Source organism: Fundulus heteroclitus, chromosome 4 (genome assembly GCF_011125445.2).
Source record: "Fundulus heteroclitus isolate FHET01 chromosome 4, MU-UCD_Fhet_4.1, whole genome shotgun sequence".
Lineage (NCBI taxonomy): Eukaryota > Metazoa > Chordata > Actinopteri > Cyprinodontiformes > Fundulidae > Fundulus > Fundulus heteroclitus.
The window spans coordinates 6607691-6630316 of NC_046364.1; the positions used below are offsets into that span (position 1 = coordinate 6607691).

The window sequence follows — 22626 nt, forward strand, 5'->3', positions numbered from 1 at the left end:
AGACTGAGTAAGCTGACAATGAAACTTTTCAAGCATTATCTCATGTATCAAAAGGAGAAAGAGATCCAAACCAACCTGGCATTGTGCGAAAACGTAATTGCCCTCTTTAAATCCTTTAAATCATAAACAAATCACTAATTAATTGATTTTGTTTAAGTCTTACAAGCAACATCTAGGCCTGACTAGTGCCAGACCTGTAAAAACAAGAAATCACTTTAATAAATCTGTCTGACAACATATAGGTAGCATGTGTACATCCTGCCTGGCTCAAAATAAATTCAAGAACTGATGAGATACACCATATTTTACCACCCATCAGTTTTAAAGTGGTTCCGAAGCCATATCTAAGGCTTTGAAACTCCAGTGAATCACAGAAACTGTTAATAACCGCAAATGGAGAGGATACTGAACAGTGGCCAACTTTCCCAGGAGTGGCCTGCCTACTAAAATTAGTCCAAGAGCACACTGAGGATTCCTCAAGCGGTCACAAAAGAACTCAGAGCAATGCCTAAGTTACTGCAGACCTCACTAGTTAAGGTCAATATTTATGATGAAATAATAAGATACTATGATTAATAATGAGAACAAGACAGGGTAAAAAAAAAGATCTGTCTCAAGGTGAAAATCACCGTTGAAGACCTATATCAAAAGTTTCAGCACTTTTCTGGTCATTTTTTTCTTGAACTGAGTGTATTTGTCTTTGATTTGAGCAGGCAAATAAGATAATCTGCCAATGGAATAAGATTTTTGCAATTAAAATAGGAACAACTCATCTCCATCATCTTAATTCAAGTGCAGTATATCTCATTATCTTATTTTAGGGGTGATCATGCTCATTCCATTGGCAGATAATCTTATTTACCTGCTCAAATCAAGGACAAATACAATTGTTTCAAGAATATTTCACTTACCTTTAGTTCCCTTTTTGCAGTGAAAGAAAATCCTTTCAATACCCCCAAGTCTCTTAGGTTAATATTATGTTGCCTTACGAGATAAAAGTGGAAAACTTTACTTTGTGCTGTGCATCCAAACTCTTGTTAAACTATCACAGAATTGCAGAAAGAGAGAGGCACACCTACAGTCTAAGATGGAGGTGATAATAATGTGACGGTTTGGGGCTGCTGTGCTACTTCAGCATCCCGCCAACTTGATGGCTCCTATTATGTACCAATAAATCCTGAAAAGACTGTCTTGCCATCAGTTTGTGATCTTCAGCTCCAGTGGACTTGGGTAACAAAGCAGGACAGTGAAACATAGCGGCAAATCCGCCTCAACTAGCTCATAAAAGTAAAAATGAAGGTTTGGGAGTGGCCTGGTCAAATTCTGGCATTAGATCTATTTGAGGTTTTACAGCTTGAACGTAAACGGGCAATTCATGCTCAGAAACCATCCACTGTGGCTTAATTAAAACATTTCTGGAAAGGAGAGTGGGTAAAATGTATTTCTGCCAGTTCTGCTTGATGGCAGTTGTTGCTGACAAAGGTGACCCAACAAGTTAAGTTTTCAAGGAAATTTTCTTTTAACAGCATGGCAGGTTGGTTTGCATAGTATTTCTTTCTTCCTGTATTCATGAAATCTTTTGAAAATGTCACTTCTTTGCTCTTGTTATGTGTGCCTGATATTAAAATGTGTTTGCCATAAAACACGTACCTTCAGTTGGGTCCGTGTAGGCTTAGCGGGATGCCTGTCAACTCTTTCAGAGTCTATCCAGGTATGTTTCCTGTTCACAAGCATGGTTTTATAAGGTTTGACACTTATGCTCAAGTTGGATAAATTGCACTTAGCTCTAGTATGCTTAAGTTTCTGTTTTGAAACCATAAAATCAATTTAAAAAAAAAAAGAAGCTAGATTTTGTAATGCTCGCTGTTTCTTTGGTGGAAGAAAGTCCGTGATCATTCTGGTGTGGGGATTGTTGGCTGAGTAAAATCCCCAGTCTATGGATGCTGCAGGCTCAGATTACTTGTGATGAAGCCAATGGCTTTATTTGATTAAGAAGCTTTAGAGCATGAGTCTGTGGATTGAAGGATTTGCTCAGTGCTTGGTGCAATTGTCTTTGGATCACAGCCACAACAATTTGAATCCGCTGAGCCTTCTATGCGTCTGGTAGCCATGAGCCTTATAGCCTGCCTTCACATCTTTGAGTTGCATCAGACATTAACCTAGAGCGGGACTCCAGTCCAAATCAGTCCCATGCCAGACATGAGAGCTGGGAAACTCTGATTGCCTGATCAAGAGTTTAAAATCTTGAAGCCATGGCTTTTTGGCTACATCAGTTATGTCCATGTTTGGGGGTTGGAGCCCTGAAGCCAGCTCAAATGTTTATTGTAACTGGATTTGCTACTTTGAATGTTGATCATTTACAGTCAAACTGGTTTAGGATAAATGTGTAATAACAGTGATAAAGTCTTTGACTGCTTAATGGTGGAGTAATAATGTCTGCTTTTGAATTAAAAAAACTCTAGGCTGATGGGGTGTCACTGATATCTGCTGAATTCTTGTTCAGGTCAAATTAATTGCTCTTGTATATTATAAAGAGGAGGACCAGCTCTGCTCTTACTAATATTAAATATGACCATCACATCCTCGTGTCATGTTTGGTATGCTTCTTATGACATTTATTTAATTGTACACAGAAAGCTGCTTTGGAAGGGTGTTAAGAAACCCCAGTCCCAGTGTGATAATTGCTTTGTCGCCTCATGGTACCATTTTTTTGTCTTTGTTTTTGTGTACATGCATTATCTGTGGTTGCTTTGGTTTTCTGTCATTGCTCAGATTTTCATTGTTTCACAAAAAAAGTAAAAAAAAAACCTGGCTGCTCCTCTTTGGCTGAGAATATCACACACATGTGTATTATATATATATATATATATATATATATATATATATATATATATATATATATATATATCATAAAACTAAGTATTACACAAAACAAGGGTTAGCAACCACCAGGATATGTAATACATTCTGTACAGAAGGTTTTCTTCAGCTGATAGGAGTGATTGATTTTGATCGCTCTGGGATAAAAACATTATTTTTTTTTTTTTTAAATCTGTTGGATTTGGTTTTTAATGTTCCGAGCTGAGTTGGAAGATGAAAAATTGTGTCCGGGGTCAGCTCTGGCTTCCTTTTGAGGTCTGCTGGTGTAAATGCCCATCAGAGATCCGGCTGTGATCCAGTAACACTTTCCGCTGACCTCACCACCCGCGCCCGTGGTGAGGTCAAATGACATGCATGTTATTTGACTCGATGCAATGTTATTTGTTTGTATGTTTGTCCTTTGAGGGACTGAATGCAGATTTTATATCTCATTATTTTATATGCACATTTTGTCTAATTTTTAGAGTATTGCATTTGGATGTGTCCTAACAGCAAACGTTGTATGCATTTCTCTTCATATTTAAACCTAAGCTGAACTAAATCTACAATCATTTTCTGCAATAACTCAAATAAGCTCAAATAAAATCGTCAGTTTTAACTCCACTTAATTTTCTATCTTGGGAATGTTATCAGTAACTGTTTGTATATAGCCATATACAGTTGTTGCAAAAATCATAAAATGCCATTGAAATGTAAAGCCAGTATGCGATGTTGTGATAGAGGTATAACTCTGACAGTTTGTTTTTTCTATCTGAGAAGATCAGAGCTTTTCTTTGAATAAAAAGCAAGCTTTCCCCGAGCATGTTGGTTGCTACAATTTGAACCCGTCTGCTGGTTCAAATATATAACGACAAATTTATTTCTGCAACCCACCAGAGAATTTGGTTAGTGTTAATATTCAAAGCCATCTGCCTAATCTCTGAGAAAGCAGAAATGGGCCTGCATAGGCAGAATATACACAGCCATGTAAATACAAACAGTCACATACGAATGCAGATCTATTTTTCAACGGCCAGCAGCCGAGGAGAGCACGTGTATTTATTCCACAAAAGATGCATTGATGCCTTTGTCTTTCTTGATTTCTAGGAATATGTGCTGGATCTAAATTTTCCCAAACCATTGCTTTGGAAAATCTTGAATGAAATTAATATCACTTTGACTATTTAACATCTGCATAATTTTTGACTATGTCCTTGCATATCATCAAACCCTGACCTGAACTCATGCAAAGTCTGCTAAATAAAGAATAATATACTGTCTCAATTTACAAACACTGTTCATACCTTAGGTTCTGTCACCACTTAAAAGCATATGCATGGGGAATTTATGCCTGATGGAGTCTGCAAATATTATTGTAGAGGAAACATCTTAAAGGGGGAGCAAACAAAACAGCTGAAATAAGTTGAGCTCCATTTGTAGATTTACTATTTCTTAGTAGATATGATTTTTATGGCAACTGCAACTGTGTTTTTGTTTTTTGTTTTTATCCGGTTGAACATACTTTGATCATCTGCTATAATGGTTTGCAAATACATTTTACCAATGCATGCTGGGAATACTTAATTTCTTTATCAAAAAACTTTGGTAATTGAATAGATTTTTCCATTTCTGTTCTCTGTGACTAACATATCCCTGTGGTAGGGAGTTTCTCTTTACCTCTGTACCTTTTGTTGGTGTGTTGTACATGTAACTACTGCATTTCATTCACACCTTATTAACGGTTCCCTCCAGTTCTGCAACACATTTCAATGCTTGGTTAGAGCCCTGCTTGTGAAGCTGTATAATAATGCCCAATTTGGAGATTTATCTAATGACAAACTATAAGCTTTAAGCTTTCACACTGTGTCTAACACAAATAAAACATGGGTCTAAATGTGAAAGAATAAAGAACCATTTGTGAAAAATCAAGTCATGTTACCTCTAAAAAATAGCAATTCAATTTTGATAAAATGTTGTAGTTCTGTTGTCATAGATAATTTGTTTTCTGTTCTCGTATTGTTAGTTTAGATGTATTGGAGGGTAGCGTGTAAATTTAGTATTCAACAGTGTCAGTTCGGTGTATGGGTGTTTAAAGAAGCAATAAGCAGTTTTACACCACTAGGTGAAGCTTTCTATACACAGCTTTGAGTGCCTCAAAGAGGTCAAATAATTACTAACCAAGGTTATAAGAACTTAGATCAAACTCTAGCTTTCATCTTGTAAGTAAGGGATGTGACTTCATTGCAGACTGAGTGTCTGCATGTCATAGCACGAGACTACGTAATTTATTACTGGGTCATTGCTGTGATATTTTTGGACCACTTGCACAAGTTCCTCTGTGGTTTTTCAGGTGTTTGCTAACTATGTCAGTTTTTCCTAGCTGGTGATGTAATTGCATATGCCACAGTATCACAGGTAAAGAAATGTGGTGCTGGAGCCTTGAAGGCAAAAGTGAAATAATAAGTGAGCTGCTGTTTCTCTGCTACAATCTTATCTCAAACTTATTTAGACTGATAAATGGCAAAAGGCTTAAATGGGAGGCAACCGGACTTTTGCTCAGTTTTTTTTTTTTCTTTTTTATCTAAAAAAGATTTAGATGCCTGTCCAGGAATCTTTGTCAAAGTCCGGTTGCCTCAGATTTAAGCCTTTTTGCCGTTTATCAGTCTAAATACGTTTTGCTGTTTGTTGTTGTGATGACCTGGATAACTGAGAATTTGCACAGGCATAGACTGATAAACATCAGTAAACCTTCTTTACTGCTTTAAATATCCTAGCTGCCAAACATCAGAAATTATGCAATTACAGTGACATACGATTCTGTGGCAACAATTCTCCATTCATCACAAGGTAGAGGGATCTTTGGCCTCTTTGGATTTGTATTGTGTGAGAATAGCCATATTAGCGAATGTTTTTTTAGTGGTGACATTATATTCAAAGACAGCTCCAAAGCTATGGAACTCTGTAATATAGGCCTTCATGTTTGTTGAGTTTTAAAGTATATTCTTTGAGTTGTAAATGCCCTGGTATGCTTAGGCTCTTGTCAAAGTCATTTTTTTTCCTTTTGATTCAGAGGCTGACCGGTTGAACACATTTACATAATTCTGATATCCGGCTTCTCTAAGATAATAATGTCTCTAAAAAAAATTTTAATCGAGCTAGTCGTCCATGTCCATAGCTTGATGCATTGATATATTGTTTTTATTCCCTTGACATGGTTTTAACAAGACTCATGCAATAAGAAATCCTTGTTTCTGCATTCCTCTCTGCAAATCTTTTCATGTAAAATCTTTTCACATTAAAATCAAGTGTGGTCTATATAAAGTGGAACTGCAATGCTTTGGTGTGAATTACTTGTTCATTTAGCCCATATTTTCCCGTTAGGAGGTATATCTGAGAGCAACTTGTTTTGATGCGGTATCATTAAATCTAAAGGAGACACTTCATACATATACATACACACACACACACACACACACACACACACACACATATATATATATATATATATATATATATATATATATATATATATATATATATATATATAATATACATATGTTCCTAGAGACTCCAAGTACACAACACAATCTACTTAAGGCCTAAAAAAGTGGATTTTGCAAATGTCCCCTTCAAAAATATTTTTTGGAACTCCTCTTTACTTGACATGTAAACAATGTCAAGAACAGTGTCTTAGAAGGGTTCTAACTTTTCCATTAATCCACTGAATATAATTCCTGTTTATTCCAAATTTTGTTTAAATTCTTTAGGTATAGACGTACGGAATTTCTAAGGCACTTTTCTAGTCATACTGACCACTCAAAGCACTTCACACTATAGCCACATTCATTCAAACATTCATACATCGATCAGTATGCAGTTTGGGATTAAGTGCCTTGCCCAGGGGCTCATCATGTAACAGGAGGAAGCTGGACTCAAACTGCAGACCTTTAGATTGCGAGACGTCTACTATACCCATTGAACCACATTTGCCCACGAGGTATAAAAGTGTTTACCCTCCCTTGTGTTTGGATTTGTTTGATTTTGTGTTCTTAATTGTTAAGACTTCGTTGTATTGTTTTAAGCTCTCCGTATGTATCATATCAGAATGCATTATAGCTTGTAATCAAATATGGGATGAATTTGGGAATCTGGCGGGGATCCCAATCTGTCATTGGTGAAAAGCCTCCTGCTTTGTGTTCACTCAGGCTTATTATCTTCATCATCTCTTGTTTATGCTGTCAGTATTATTCTTAGACTCCCAGCAGATCTACTGTTTCTTCCCAAACGTCTCTGCAGAGACATTATAATAGTGCTGTTGTTGTTGTTTTGCTGTCAGCTTGTTAATCGTCCAAAGGAGAAAAAAAAATGGATTGTGCTGTTGACACACTGAGTAGAGAGTTATTGCTCAGCAATGAAGCACTGAAATAAGACCGATATAGTCCTGCTGTTATGGAGAATGTTGCATCAGCAAAAGACAAACAAGCATGATTCCCCATTTCCTAAGTCAGTAGTAACCCGCTCCCACATGGCCTCTTTTCACTCTAGAGGCTGCTGTGTGTTGTTCATGGTGGGTGATATCCCAGTATGGAGGTGTTGCTGAATCAAACTTCACCAAGGCATTGAATATCTTTTTTTCCCCTTGATATATCTTCAGCTTCAGTCTTTTTGTCTTGAGTAAACCCAAATGATCTTCCACTCTGCAGGAAGGTGTTTTACAGCCTCTCACGCACCCCTCCTGTGCTTTGCCACGGTCTTTCATGCAGTATGACTGCAGCGCAAACTGGAATTGTTTGTTGTTGGAAACAATAAGAAAATGTCAGAGCGGCTATGAAGATGCTTAAATTGAGTCAAGGATGCTCTCATATGCAGATTTGGAGATCGTTTATCTTAAAATCATCTCCAAAGGTGGCTTTGGAGAGTTCTCCTGCTGTTAAGAACCGTCCGGGGTCACTGTGTGTGCGTTATTGTCAGTATTAACTCATCTCAGGCCTATTCTTCCTCTACAAATAAAGGCAGATTTACCACCGTTTAGGCTGATGTGTGTTTTGGTTCAGCTATTTATTTTGATTAAAGTTAATTAGATTTCACTTAGTGTAGATTTGCAGAGAAGGAAAGATTAGTTTTGTAGCAGAAATATCACAAATGTAAAAGAATGTAAAGAATAATTCTTTACCATATTTTTTTTCCCTGAGCTGTTTCTCAATCCTCCTGTATTATATCTTACTTTGAATGTTTAAAGCCTTGGAATTGATGCTGTTGTGCAAGATGAGACCCATCTGAATTATGTGCTTTCAGAAAAGGGCTGACATTAATGTTCCACAAGACTTTCAAAGTGTCAGCTGAGTAAAAAGAGACTTGAAAAGTGGTATACATTAAACTAGTAAAAATTGTCTGTCCCAACAGCATTATCGCATTATTGGAAATGGGATCAAATAAGAATTTATGCATCGATTATGTGTTTAATCTCAGGCCTACCGGAAGAGCTTAAAGAGACAAAGATATATGTAACTGTAACCGCCTACATTTAAATCTTTTGTTTTTAAAATAAACTTCATTAAGATGAGACACAGTAGCTACTTTATTGATCTCAGTAAAAACGTGGTGCTCAGTGGACACTGCTTACCGGAAGGTTGGGTTTCACTGTGGTTGTCATGAAAATGTTGGATATTTCACTGGATTTAAGTCTTTTCGGTGTTGTTTTTAAAATGTTATGGCTCTGTGCTTTTATTTGTATGGTACTGTTCATCTACTGCGGCGTTTCATTGCAGTCATCCTGAATGCAGCTGGAATAACAAACTGTTATTTTTCTCCTCTGATACTCACCAACATGTCTGTTCTGTTTCTAAATATCACATGGAAAGGTACGTGGATATAGTTATATAAGGTCCAGCAATGCCTTTCAGTGCATCTTTTTCTGTCACATACAAATGTTGGTCTCCAGCTAAGTTGAGCAACATAACTTAAGCTGCATTTAAGTGGCTCTCAAACATGTACATAACTGGTTCAAATGGCAGGTTTTCTCTTAGAAGGAAGAAACATTAATGTAGATACAGTAACCTGGCTGTGTAAAGTTGCACATATTATACTGCATCTTTTGATCCACTTTAAGCATAGAGCTAAATACATTTTTCTGTATTGAACGGTTTTGATATGGTTTGAAATTAAGCTAAGTATTAAGATATAAGGTGTGCTTAAAGGACATAGCTATACGTTTAACGCCTCTCGGCCAGTAGGTGGTGCACTCGTTCGCTTTTATTGCCACCTAAATGCTTAACATTTAACCTACCTGTCCAGATGGAAAGTGGCAAGCTCCACGTGGCTTCTGAGCCGTTTTGCTTCCTTAATTTGGCAGCAGCGCACAAAAGCTTGACCGATGTTCACCCTCGTTTTGCTTCGTTTTTGGTACACTTCAATGTGAGAAATGTATTGCAGAAAAGAAGCCACAAAGCTACTACGAACTGGTAACAACTGAGCTCCGTCTCACGGGACTTCAACCTAATATTCCTCTTGGTGCAGAAGACTTTGGTGTAAATATTTACATATTTTGGATCTGTCAAAATGTATTAAACAATCATTTATATACTATCCATCCATCCATTTTCTGACCCGCTTTATCCCTCATGGCGTCGCAGGGTTGCTGGTGCCTATCTCCAGCATTCACCGGGCGAGAGGTAGGGTACACCCTGGACAGATCCACAGTCTGTCGCATTCATTAGTTATTCAGTAAATTAATACTTTCATTCTGCACCACTCTGGTGAATTTATTGTTTTTGAAAAATGAATTGTGTTGATGGAAAAAGATCCAGTCGCCACATCGACAAATGCCAGTTTTGGTGTGGGGTTAGCTTAGCTATAACCTTTAAATATAAACATAAATAGTCATTAATAAAACATTGTAACTTATTACAATTATTTTCATAAACTGACATAAACTTAAAACTGAATTACGTTAACAGTTACGAAACCTAATGGATTAATGACACTTTTTCAACTTCTAATTTCTTGTTTTAAACATCTCACTCGCAGTTCTGTTCAAAAGTGCACATATAAATAATGCAAATCAAGTGCACACTATTGTTTGCAATCTCTTTTCCATTTTGTCAAACTGCTTAAATAACTGACAGTATGCACTCCCCCTTAGGTTACACACGTTATCTGTCTTACTGAATATATAAATCTTCTTTTTGTTATTATTGACCTTTTCTGTTTCTTGATAAATTATTGAAATGTTTGTATTGCCTAGCAATATTTCAGTATTTATTCCACAGCTCTACTTGACAATAAATGCTCCAGTCTACCTTGGGAGAGTTCTCTTAATGTATTTGTTTGCAAGGCGGTCTTGAGCACACAGGATTCTGCAGGTGACCCCGCAGATTTTCTATCAGATTTACTCGCTCGGCCATTCCACAACTTCAATCTACTTATGTTGAAGTCATTCTTCTGGTGATATGGTTGTATGATTGGACTCGCTGTGATGTTGAAAAATAAATTCCATCTTTACTTTCAGCTTTCTGGCAGACAACTGAAGATTTTAGGCAAAGAAATTAATTGAATTTAGGACGGCCTTAAAGGTGCCGTGACACCACTGTATAAACCATTTCATGATGATATTGCTGAATATGCAAATTCTCCAAAGAAGTTCATCAACAGAGATGTCAGCTTGTTTTGTCAGCCCACATATCCCTCCTCAGTAAAGGGTATCGGAGTAGCCAAAGAGAAATTTCGTCTCAGTAACATGTCGTGACAAGTAAAATATTCTGATTCTAAAGCGCTTTACAAGTGTAAGCCATATACCCTTTACTATTTACAAGCAGTGTTCTGGGCTCATCCTTAGAGATAGGTTGAGGAGTTCTGTTATCTAGGGGGAGCTCAAAGTAGAGCCGCTGCTTCTTCACATTGAAAGGAGCCAGTTGAGGTAGTTTGGTCACCTAATCATGATGCTCCCTAGGCACCTCCCTTTGGGTGTTTTCCGGCATGTCCCACTGGGAATAGACCCCGGGGAAGATCAGAAATGGCTGGCGGGAATATAGATCCTGTTCTCTACTAAACCTGTTGCCCCTGCGTCCGGATCTTGGATAAGCAGAAGACAATAGATGGGACTACTCACATCATCCATTTTTACAAAACCCCTAGTTGCAATTGAAAAAGAAAATCCTTCATAGCATGCTGCCATCACGGCACCTTTCAATCTGGGTATGGTGTTGTTATTTTGGTTGCATGCAGTTTTTATGCGTGGGTTGAACATACCTTATATAATTATGGCTCAAAAGTTTAAGTTTGGTTTAATCAGACTCTAACATTCTTCGGTAAGGTTTTTGGGAGGTTTTAGTCAGGTCTGGCTTTTTACTTTGATAGAAAGGATTCTTACTCAAAACCATACCCCTCAGTCCAGACGTAGTGCATAAGCAAACATGGGAGAATATTGTCGCATGAACACACCCAGAGCTTGCCAGGGAGGAAGTCCTATATTTTCCATTACATTTGTTCAAATGTCCCTGTAACACTGTTGCTTATATTTTTCTCCAATTACTGATAACTGCCTTCACTGTATCACATATTGATATTTCCGTACCCCTCTCCTGACAGACTAAATTTAGAGATTTATACAGTTAGATCCTTTTTCATCCTTTTGCATCTTACCTGCAAACTATGAGTATAAAGAAAGGACAAAAATAATCAATATGTCAGTAAAGTACTACTGGAGGAACTGAACTTTATTACAGGTTAATCAGATTCTCTGTCAATAAAGGCAGGTGTAAACTCAAATAGACTGAATGCTGAAACTGAAATTAGTACTTATATAGTACATTTTAGTTCAGAGTGTGGACATGTAAGCAACATTTACCATTCAATTTACATCACAAAAACCTGGCATATGATCATGGTTATGTACACTGTTGAGAATCCTTGTATATGCCACACATAGACAGCAGTGCAATAATATTTGCATAAATGATACAGAAATTACTTGATAATAATCTCGATTTCATGCTATTCATGCAACTGAGATGTTATGTTTGAAGATTAATTCATCTCAGCAGGCAGAATGTTTGGAGTGGTTTACCTTGGAAAGGAACACCAACCTATTTTGTAATTAATTAGGTTACTAATTATATTATTTTACCAGTTATGAGTCCTCATAGACTGCGTATGAAGCTTGAATTTATATCCCAATAAGTATTGTGAAAGAAAGCCAGACAGTGCTCATTGCTGAAAGTAACTAATTCATTCCTTGCAGTGGCGCAAAGGCCATTGTATATCCTTCTACGCTAAAAAATTGGGACAAACCTACTGTACTGATGGGTCAGGGATGGATTTTTCTCAGAATGCCTATAACGTCTTTATGCCTAATTTCATGCAAAATGCATATGAACAGCCTGTATTATAACTCCTAACCAAGTTCATATTTGTCCTTTAATCTCAATTAAATTTAAGTAGACTGACTTTATGCTTCCAAAAACAGATGTCATTGGTTTCTTGAAGCATTCACCTTTCACAGCAGCAGTGGAGTGCAAGGAACACTGATGGTGGTATTATTTTGGGAGGCAGCTTTGATTGCCGGCATAATTACTTGTTTTTCTACTGAAACCTCTGTTTTCTGTACTGAAACCTCTGTTTTTTGTGAATGTGTTTACTGTATTTAGGCAGAAAAAGCTGAAATAAACTAGCTTTTGTAATTAGCCAAATGTTTTGTATGCCTCAACTACCCCACCATCTGCATAAATTCACTTAGCAAACCTAAACCCTTTAAAATTATGTTGCCCCGTCTTGCTACAATGATTAAATCACATATTTTTTCCTCACACAATGGTGTAAAAAAAGCTTCCCCTCGCAGATTTCTTCTGCGTTTGCTTTTTTGTCATACCTAAATGTTTCAGATCAACTAACACATGTTAATATTGTCAAATGTCACTATCAATTGTGTTTATATAGCACACTTACAAACAATCAGAGCTGACCAAAGTTAACAAGTGATCAGGAAATAAATCTGTGATATGGATGAGTAACACATAACAATTAACATTTCTAGAAATTATCAAATGCCAGGGTAAAGAGATTAAGACGTTTAAATGTTTCTATGCTCTGCATGTTGTGGACATGTTGGGCTAGGGCATTCCACAGTGTTGAAGCAGAAACAGCGAATGCTCGATCACCTCCGCGTTTTAACTTTGATCTCGGAACATCGATGAGAAACTTGCTTGTCGACCGGAGTGTCTCAAAGGAGTGTGGATGTTGAGGAGATTACGTACATAAGATGGGATAATGGATAAACGTAACTCAAGTTAATCCGAAAAGTAGTTTTCAAAGGATGATTTCATTCATCAAAGGAACCTGATCCTGCACAAATTTGAGCCGTGACTGAGGAGAACAGTTTAGTTTGAACTATAAGCACCATCCCCAACTATTTTTTCCCCCAATGAGAAACCCTCGACGGGCACAGACCAAACTCAAGCTCGTGCACAATCCTGCGGACGAAACAGAGCTTCATCGGGGGACTTTTCTTCATTTTCTTTGACACAAATGGCTACGTCTATGGTAAATTTCCTATGTGAATGGTCAACACTTATATGCATGCCATGCAGTTCTGTGTACATACCCTGTCGTGCACTCACTGGAGGAGCTACTGCTCAGCAACCGCTCCGCACCTCATTGTGTCATTGGCAGAGAAAAGTCGCAACAGGTTGTCGCCATTATGCTACTTATTCCTACTAAATCCTCGATCGTGCTATCAATTACTTAACTGCTGTTGTTGTTATCAAATTACGTAATTTATTACAATATTCTGTGGACTGATGGGAAGCAAACTGACCATTTTGGAAGGTGTATGTCAAGTTGGATCTGTCCTAAAACTAACACAGCATTTCAGATTCAGAACATCATACTGACACTTAAAAATGGTGGCGGTGGTGTGACGGTCTGGTGCTGCTTTGCCTCTTCAAGACCTTGGCGACTTCCTATAAATGATCATTTGTTACCGATGTACTCGTGAATTTTGCTGTCTACAAGAAGATCCTGCTGGAGAATCTCCAGCCATCACTACAGGATGTTAAGCCCAATCACACTTTTTTGTTAACAGCAGAGAGTTGACCCAAAGCACAGGAAAAAGGCCACCTCTGAGTGACTTATTAAAAAACAAAAAAGTTTTGGAGTGCCCTGTTCAAAGTCTAGACTAAAATCCAAACATTGATCGTAATGAATCAAAGTGTCACACAGGGCCAGACTGGTTTGGTCGGCTTTTTCCCTTAATCAATGAAATCATCAATTAAAAAGTGTTTTTTTTTTTTTTTTTTTTTTTTATTCTGTTTATCTTTGTCAATTACTAACATTTGCTAGATTACAAAAAAAGCAAAAACAGAAGAAAAGGGGCATTTTTTTTAACACCACTGTATTTATATCATTAAAGTGAAGGTCACGTAAAATGCTGGAGCATTGATAGAATTAGTTCTGCTCTCTTTCATTGCATTCACCAACTTAAAAACCGTCATTCTTTTTCAGTGTGATTTTGCCAAAAGTCTGGAGTCCCCCCCTCCCCCGGTGGATAGATTAGAGCAGTTTGAGTCCAGCACATGAAACCATTTTCTGTTTGTTCAGCTTGCTTTTATTTAGCTCTGAGGAGCGGAACTCTTCAGGATCAGGAACAGAGTCTCTGATGTGTCACCTTAGCTAACAGGCTCAGGAGGCATTTTATGATATCCCACATCTCCAGTCAATCATCGCTCGGAGCCACAACATATTGTGTCTCTTTTATTCTTCCTGCTCTATCTCTCCGCTCCTCACTTTTACCACTCACTGATAATCTGCAGTGACTTCTGTGCTAATGGCATCGCGCTTACTGCCGCTGGAACTGCTTATCTTGGCTGATGTGTCCGTGTTCCCGCAGATCCTGCAGGGTACAAGAGGAAATAACCAGCTTAAGTGTTTGTCTGGACAATTAAATGCGTCATGAAAAGAAGAATTTAAAGCGTTTTTTATTGAGATTAAAATAACGTGAAAAATAAGCTTTGTTATTGTGCAGCAAACTCATTAAAACATTTTCATTGTTTTGTCAATGGTAATTGCTTTATTGATGGACAAATGGTTGCTTTCCATTCAGAATTATGCATGCAGGAATTAAATTAGGCTTAATATCATTGCTACCGATAAATATACACCTATTATTTAGATGAATAGCATATATGAAATATAAATATAATCATATCAATGTTGTTTTATTAAGCAGAAGACTGAGCACGTTGTGGTGTTATTTTATATCTAATCCTTAAAAGGCAGGATTTTCCTTTAGTAAAATATATTATTAAGATTAAAGGAAGTCTAATATTTGCTGTTCTGACATGTTTTTGCACTGAACAGTTGATAGACGTGAGCTTGCAAAGAATAATAGCTCTCCCTGCGCAATTATTCAGAATTTTTTTAAAATTTCATGAGATTTGCTGTCAGCCTCAAAGCAAGAAAATCCTTTACTGTCCAAAAAAAAGTTTCTGGTTGATGTGTTTTTAGACATATAACTTGTCCGATTTTAAACGAGCAACAAAGGGACTATGTGGTTCTCAACTTCTTAAGGCATGTAGTGCTCTTTTCAAGATTTTATCTTCCCTGAACAGCCATTATTTTCTCAGCATTGGATTTGTAGATATGTATAAAAATCACAACTTTCTGATATGTATTTGCCTTAACCCTGGATAGCAGAAGAGAAAATGCTTTGAAACATTTAAAGAGATTGAAGAATTCAGTTTGAAATGTCCTGAGTTTATCACAGATTAAAGCTGACTCTCAACAATCTACTGACATTATGTTTTAGAGATAATCGCTGGTGTAAAAAAACAGGCATACTTCTAAAACTTGATTCAATGTTTTAGTTGTTTTTTTATTCATTTTAGCTGCTTTCCATAGGACTAGACTACATACTACAGATATAGTAAGTAAACTAGAATGGCAGCAACCAATGCCAATAATCTGGTAGATGACGACGTCCCAGGAGGTTAATTTCAACCTGCTTTAATTGAGAAACACAGCGCATCTATCTATCTATCTATCTATCTATCTATCTATCTATCTATCTATCTATCTATCTATCTATCTATCTATCTATCTATCTATCTGTCTATCTGTCTGTCTGTCTATCTGTCTGTCTGTCTGTCTGTCTGTCTGTCTGTCTGTCTGTCTGTCTGTCTGTCTGTCTGTCTGTCTGTCTGTCTGTCTGTCTGTCTGTCTGTCTATCTATCTTATTACAGGCCTATGTTTTAAAGAACTTATTATAGAACTTATTGAAAAAAATAGACTTAAAAACAGCTTCTTTTCTAAAGAATAAGTGTCAAAACCGGGACACTTACATTTGGCTAAAAAAATGGGACGTCCCAGCTAAAGCAGGACAGTTGGCAACCCTATGCAGAATACACAGCTCTACATTAAAAAGTCATCAGTTAGGTGACCATGAACCCATTCAAGCGTTGAGTAAATGCATTGAACAAATCAATGTGTGGATGTGCCATAATTATCTTAAGTTTAATAAAAAAAAGTGATTTTTTTTTTTTTTGGCCAAAGGACAAGAGGTGAAGAGTTGGCTCGAAATCTAGGTGTAGCGATATGATCATTTATAGAAACATAAGGACAATTACAATGTTGGGACTTTATCTCCTGAAGAACATCTCCAGGATTAAAGGACTAATATCCCAGCAGGATGTTAAAAAAAAAACATGTTTTTATCTTTAGTCGAATTGATTACTGCAACAGAGTCTTCACAGCCTTAAAATTCAGACAGCTACTGATGATCCTGTGTGCTCCTACTCGCATCCTCATTAAAATTAAGAAAGCAGAGCACATGATCCCAATTCTGAAATCTTCCACTGGCTAACTTTATCCCAAAAGATTGACTTTAAAATATCCCAGTTGGTTAAAAAATCACTGAATAGCTCAGGAGTAATACACAGGGAAGTTTTGTTGTTATACCAACCTTCCAGACCACTAGGTTCAACTGTACTCTACATACCCAGAGTCAGAACCAAACATGGAGGTGCAGCATCCAGTTTTTATGCTCCACTTATCTGGAACAAACTCATTGAAAACTGCCAACCTGCTGCAAGCCTGAGTTATTTTAGATCATAGTGAAAACCCCATTTTTTTTAGCATTGCCTTTGACTGATCCATTTAAAATATTGACTGAAGCATCATTAGTTTCAGTCTGTAGTCAAATTGTTCTTAACTTTCCTTTATTATGCCACTGGTATTATTTTTTCTGTATTTTCTTCTCTTACGTTTTCATCATTAACACTTTGAAGTGTTTTGTTACTTCAATATGTTATACACATAAACATGCCTTGCCTTAACTTGAATGGTGTCCAAGTTGTGGAAGTAGAATTATACTGACTAGTTTTGTGTATACTGTATCTGAATGGGCCATGATTGTCGTTTCATGTCCAAAGCCCTGCTGTGATAATCTCATGACATAAAGTTATTTACAAGGCCCACCGTGCCAGGAGACATGATTTAGAACTCAGGGAGTCATTTCTGCGGGATTCTACTACTGATGTTCGTTCATGTTGCAGAGACTGATAGTGGATGGCAGATGAGCTGATATGAGCTTGACTTCTGGACAGCACAGATCAGAACCGTGGCTAGCAGACAGTCAGAGATACAGAGAGACTGTCTGAGGGATGTTTGGTTATGATGGGCTTTAAGTAAAAAAAAAAACAGACAGAAATATAGAAAAATCACTGGGGGCGCAAAACTGCAGGAGTCACATCCTCTGAGGTTAGAAATGAGCCAATCAAGGCTAGCAGCTGCCCGCAGAGCTTCCCCAGTGGGGATGAAGTTGTGTCTGAGTAAAGGCCCTTGTGTGAGTGTGTGTGTGTGGTGTGCGTTTCTGTCCTGGCTGTTTCAGATAAGCTCCAGGAAACATGAAGCGTCTCCACCCGGAGTGTGGCACCTGCCCTCATGTGACGGCTAATCCTCAAAAACTGACAGTTTGTGCTTCCTTTTCCCCACTGAGTGTGGTCACACAACAAACCAGGAGTCACAGAAACCTGAGCACACACATCCGTAATGTGTTGAAGCTTTTACTCGTTTCATATCACGGGTTGCTTTAGTGCCAAATCATTAGCTTTAATGTTCCCTGTGCACCGGCTAACATACTGCAAAAGTAAACATATTGATTAGGAGCTGTTCGGATAATGCTCAGCTGTCCTTATTCATCCTGCAACGATGGGGGCAGTGGCATGCATCGGCATTGGAAAGGGCTGCCGGCGGAATTTACTCTCACTCAGTGACATTAAAGAGTAATTGGCTGTGTTTGTGCCTCTGTGAATCAATCAGCCTCTCTGTAGGTACTCTGCCTCTGTTGTGGTAAAACAAGGATGTAATGACAAGGAATGAATCAACAGCATCTGTTCATTCTTTGTTCTAAACATTGTAAAAAAAAAGAGGGGTCTGAAGTTGGGTCAGTAGAGAAAATGAATGACCATGCCAAACCAACTTAGGTAGAAAAAAGAAAGACAAGCTAAAAGTGGTGCCCTTTCTTTAAGTTTGCTCGACTTCTCCTAAGCATAACATGTAAAGCAATCAATTCAAGTTCTAGACCTTTCCCCAAGCAGGAGGAAAACCCAATCTTCTATTTTCTCTAAAGTCAATCAAAAAAGAATCGATTTTTTTTCTCATAGTAATATGTCTTCTAAATATTTTTTATAGTTGTTTTGGACAAATATTATGCAAATGATATAGGTCTATGATGTCATGTGACCCCCATATTCCTTCGTGCTTGCTCCATTCTGTTCATATCCGTCTGACGGAGCAATTACCTTGTTACATAAATTAATGAGAACGGTTCCACATTCTCCGTGACTACTCTGGACGTCTCCATCAACAGACATGCAACTCCCGTTTTCTGCTTCTGCTTGGGTCCATTTGGGTTCTAGCTGGGTCAAGCTCCACAATTCCAATTGTAGCAAACAGGAAAATTAACATCAGAATCTCCGGTTTGTCAAAGTTAAATAGTGTAAATAGAGATCACTCACAACAAATTAAATAAAAAAAAAAATTATATTCACATTCAAATCAACTGTTTTAATTAAATACCGGTTGCAAACCACTTGTTTCCATCAATTAAGGAAGCAGATTTGTCATTTCGACATTTAATGTGAAACTTGGTAATCCTCCCCAAATAGATTTGCACTCTGCTTGTAATGACCATGGTCGCACATGCTCTTAATGAACCCCATAGAGGCTATTGCAGTTAAATGACGAAAACTAAATTTAGGCGTTGGACAACTGTAATGGCATGTATGAGAAAGGGGAAAAAATACCTTTAAACTTGTTTAATGCTCCTATAAAGAGTTTGGTGACTGAAGCATTTTAACTTGAAGATGAAGTAATCTGTTATTAAATTCTTGTATTTGGAAAAAAGTTGTTAATTATGTGTTTATTCTGTATATATGTGTGCAGTACTTGCTGTTTGAGGACGGCAGTATGCAAATCCATTCGTTCATCTATTGTTCTATAATAGCACACCTCACCAGGCAGGTGATTCAACAATTTCTGACAGAGGCTGAGAGCTGCTAAGCTATTAATTCCTGATAATCAAGCGGTCCCGCATCTTTGTAATTTTCATCAAAATGACTAACAATTGCCTTTGTCACTTATCAATATTCATTCATATCTGAACCAAACCTTTTGTAGCACAGCAACGGATGGATGAAAGGATGGATATAAAACTTTGTTATTGTTGACGTTATCATTTTTAAATAGAAGGGAGAAAACTGGATTAAATTACATAAATTGACATCACAGTTGTATAACGTAGGCTACTCTAATGTTCCAAATTGTAAAATGTGCTTATCCTTTACCTTTTTCCAGTAAAAATTGCATTATAATTTTCCTCTTTTAGCCTTACATTGTTTTCAACACATACATGGTAAATGGTACTCCTATAGTTATAAAGCTCTTTATCAAGTCAGACGACCCCAAAGCGCTTTACAATACATTCAGTCATTCACCCATTTATGCACACATTCACACCCTGATGGTGATGAGCTACGTTGTTGCCACAGGTGCCCTGGGTCAGACTGACAGAAGCAAGGCTGCCATACATTGGCCCCACTGGGCCCTCTGACCACCGGCAGTAGGCAATGCCCAAGAAATGTCCTGCCGAAGGATGCAACGACTGAGACATTCAGAGCCCCACCCAGTTTTGTGAGATTTCAAATAACTAGTGTTTTGACATGAAAGCTGTCTTAAAAATGACTACACCTTTAGTATGACTGCTTAGACAGAGATAATGGAGGAGGAGGCAGTGTTGGAAAGAATAGGCAGCGATAGCTCTGTCCAAAGTGCTTAAAGTCCAAGAGTGTTAGGAGAGTTTCTCAGTGTGCAGTGGGTGGATTGATTCAGCCCACAGTGTAACACTGGCAGTCTGAGGTCTGCTGAAGTCTCAGTGGGTGAGCGCTCTGTTAAAAGGTCACTCAAAGACCTGTAATAAATTACAGTCATTTTACCCAACGACAGTGTACAGTGAGCTGCTGGCTCCGAAACTCTCTTGTACTCCCTGTCCCACTTCTCAAACTCTCTTCTGGGTGGCATCCATCTCTGCCATCTGCACTTCACTGACTGCATGTGTTCCAACACAGCCAACGCTGTCCTTGGCACGGCACCGCTCCCTCGCCTCATTCCTCATACGGTTATTTATCCCTGCTTATTTCCGTTCAATTTCCTGACCATCTCTGAGCTGTGGGGGATTGGGCTGATAATCCTTGAGCCAGAGGGTTTGCTGGCTTGCTGCTCTGACTGGTCTGCGGGCTAGCATGCTCAAATTTTCACTGGAATGGAGCCTGAAAGCTCCCATGCAAGGCTAGAAACTAATTTGCTCTAAGTAGCCTAATGGGAGTGAATGCAGATTACCTAAAGGTCTGTTTTATTTAATTAGCATGGATCATTTGTGTGTGTGTGTGTGTGTGTGTGGGGGGTAGGAACATTTTTTGCTTCTTGATATCAAAGATTGTTGTTATTTCTTCCACTCTTCTTCCGCGCATTTAGTTTGATTTACAGGTTGGCAGTTCATTTTATTATCTATCCAACTTTTTCCAAAAAAAATTTCAAGCTCAGAGCAAAGCTGTATATATAGCTGTATATCTGTTCCACTAAAAACATCTTTTGATAAATATTGCAAATACATAAACGATAAAAGATAAAGTACATCTCAGCACTTTATTTATCACTTTATTTCTGTAAAACTGGGGTTTTGACTCATAAACTTATACCAAACTTTGAGATGATCAAATGCTCTAAGTCTAAAAGTTACATGTTTTTGATCAAGAAATACTTCTAAAATAAAACAGGAAAGCTTTAGCTGAACGTTTAACCAAAAATGAACTTTAGAAAAGCGAGACAGTGAAATGCTACATTGGAACTATACACGTTTTGCAGGTATTGGGAAGGCCAGACATACGCTGGGTGATAAATCAACAGATATTCTGTATAAATCACATACACTACCATCACTGTATAGAAGTACAGTCTAACACGTACTGAACAAACCCAAATCCATGATTCGTAAGTCCCAGACCACACAGAGCTTAAATATATTTTAATAGACTATTAAGAAAAGATGTGCGTCTGTACGAGAGCATGCAGCACCCCTGAAAACGCTGTAGTGGGCATGCTGGGCCCATTGGTGCCGCCTGTGACACTGCTTTAGAAACGTACAAAAAAACAACTCCTGTGACGTTATCTCTGCAACAGGCCGGGGGAGTTGGAAGGTGAGGTGCAATGTGGGTTACAGAGAGATATAAAGCTACTACGTCGTCTTTTAAGTTAGATGCGGCTGGAATGTACACACAGAGACATAAAAACCATTGCTAAGGGAATATCTTCGTTCTTTACCATGGACAGTAAAGTTGGTCAGAGTAGATGAGAAAATGGGCTAAATATGAGTCTAAAAACAGATCTGCTAAAACTGGGGAAGAGGTTTCCTTTTGAAAAGGATTATGGCCCTAAACATATAGCATTAGAAAAGTTGCATATTTGTGTGCTTGAATGTCCCAATTAAAGTTAAAACCTAATTCCAATTAAGACAGTGTGGGAGCTCATCTTTTTTCACAGATGAGCTCATTTCAGCCTGTCTGAATTTCAGCTGTTTTGCTCAGAAAAATGGGCAAGACTTTGTGGATGTCTTGCGCCGGTAGAGACATCTCATAACACTTGCAGATCTAACCGCAGCAAAATGAGATTCTACAAAGTATTGGTTCAGACAGACAGAATGCAAATAATATCAGACTTTTATTTGTTAAAAAAATGTTGGTCTATTACATAAAATCTCAACAAAATACAACGTCATTTGAGGCTGTGACATCACAAAAATGTAAAATGTTCAGGGGATATAAATATTGTTGCAATGTGCTTCATTCCCAAGTGGTTGTAGTGATTTGTGTACAAAACTTTCAGGAGTCTCTCTCTTGATTTGATTTAGGCCTCGAGATCCGGTGTTCTGATTATTTGACTCAGGTGTGTTGAAACCGAGACATAAAAAATTGCAGGTCATCAGCAGGACACCGGACCCTCAGGACTGGATTTGAAGACCTCTAGTCTAGGGCATAACTTTAAAAAAGTTCGGCTACTTGAGGACATTTTAGTGCGTTTTATCCCAAAGGTGAAGACTTGGCTTTAGCAAAGTCTCAACGGGTACAGAAACTTCTCTTCCCTTAAGTAACTGCCAATCTGTTAATTACAGCACAGACCACAGGGACTAATGATCATGTTCCACAGGCTGGTAATGACACAATT

At 37.9% G+C, this 22626-nt stretch overlaps 1 protein-coding gene across 1 annotated transcript in view; it reads left to right on the plus strand.

The window, feature by feature from the left end:
* The window catches only part of LOC105931903 (protein kinase C-binding protein NELL1), a 269740-nt gene that overhangs the window by 94843 nt on the left and 152271 nt on the right, over window positions 1-22626 (plus strand). The window lies entirely within an intron of this gene.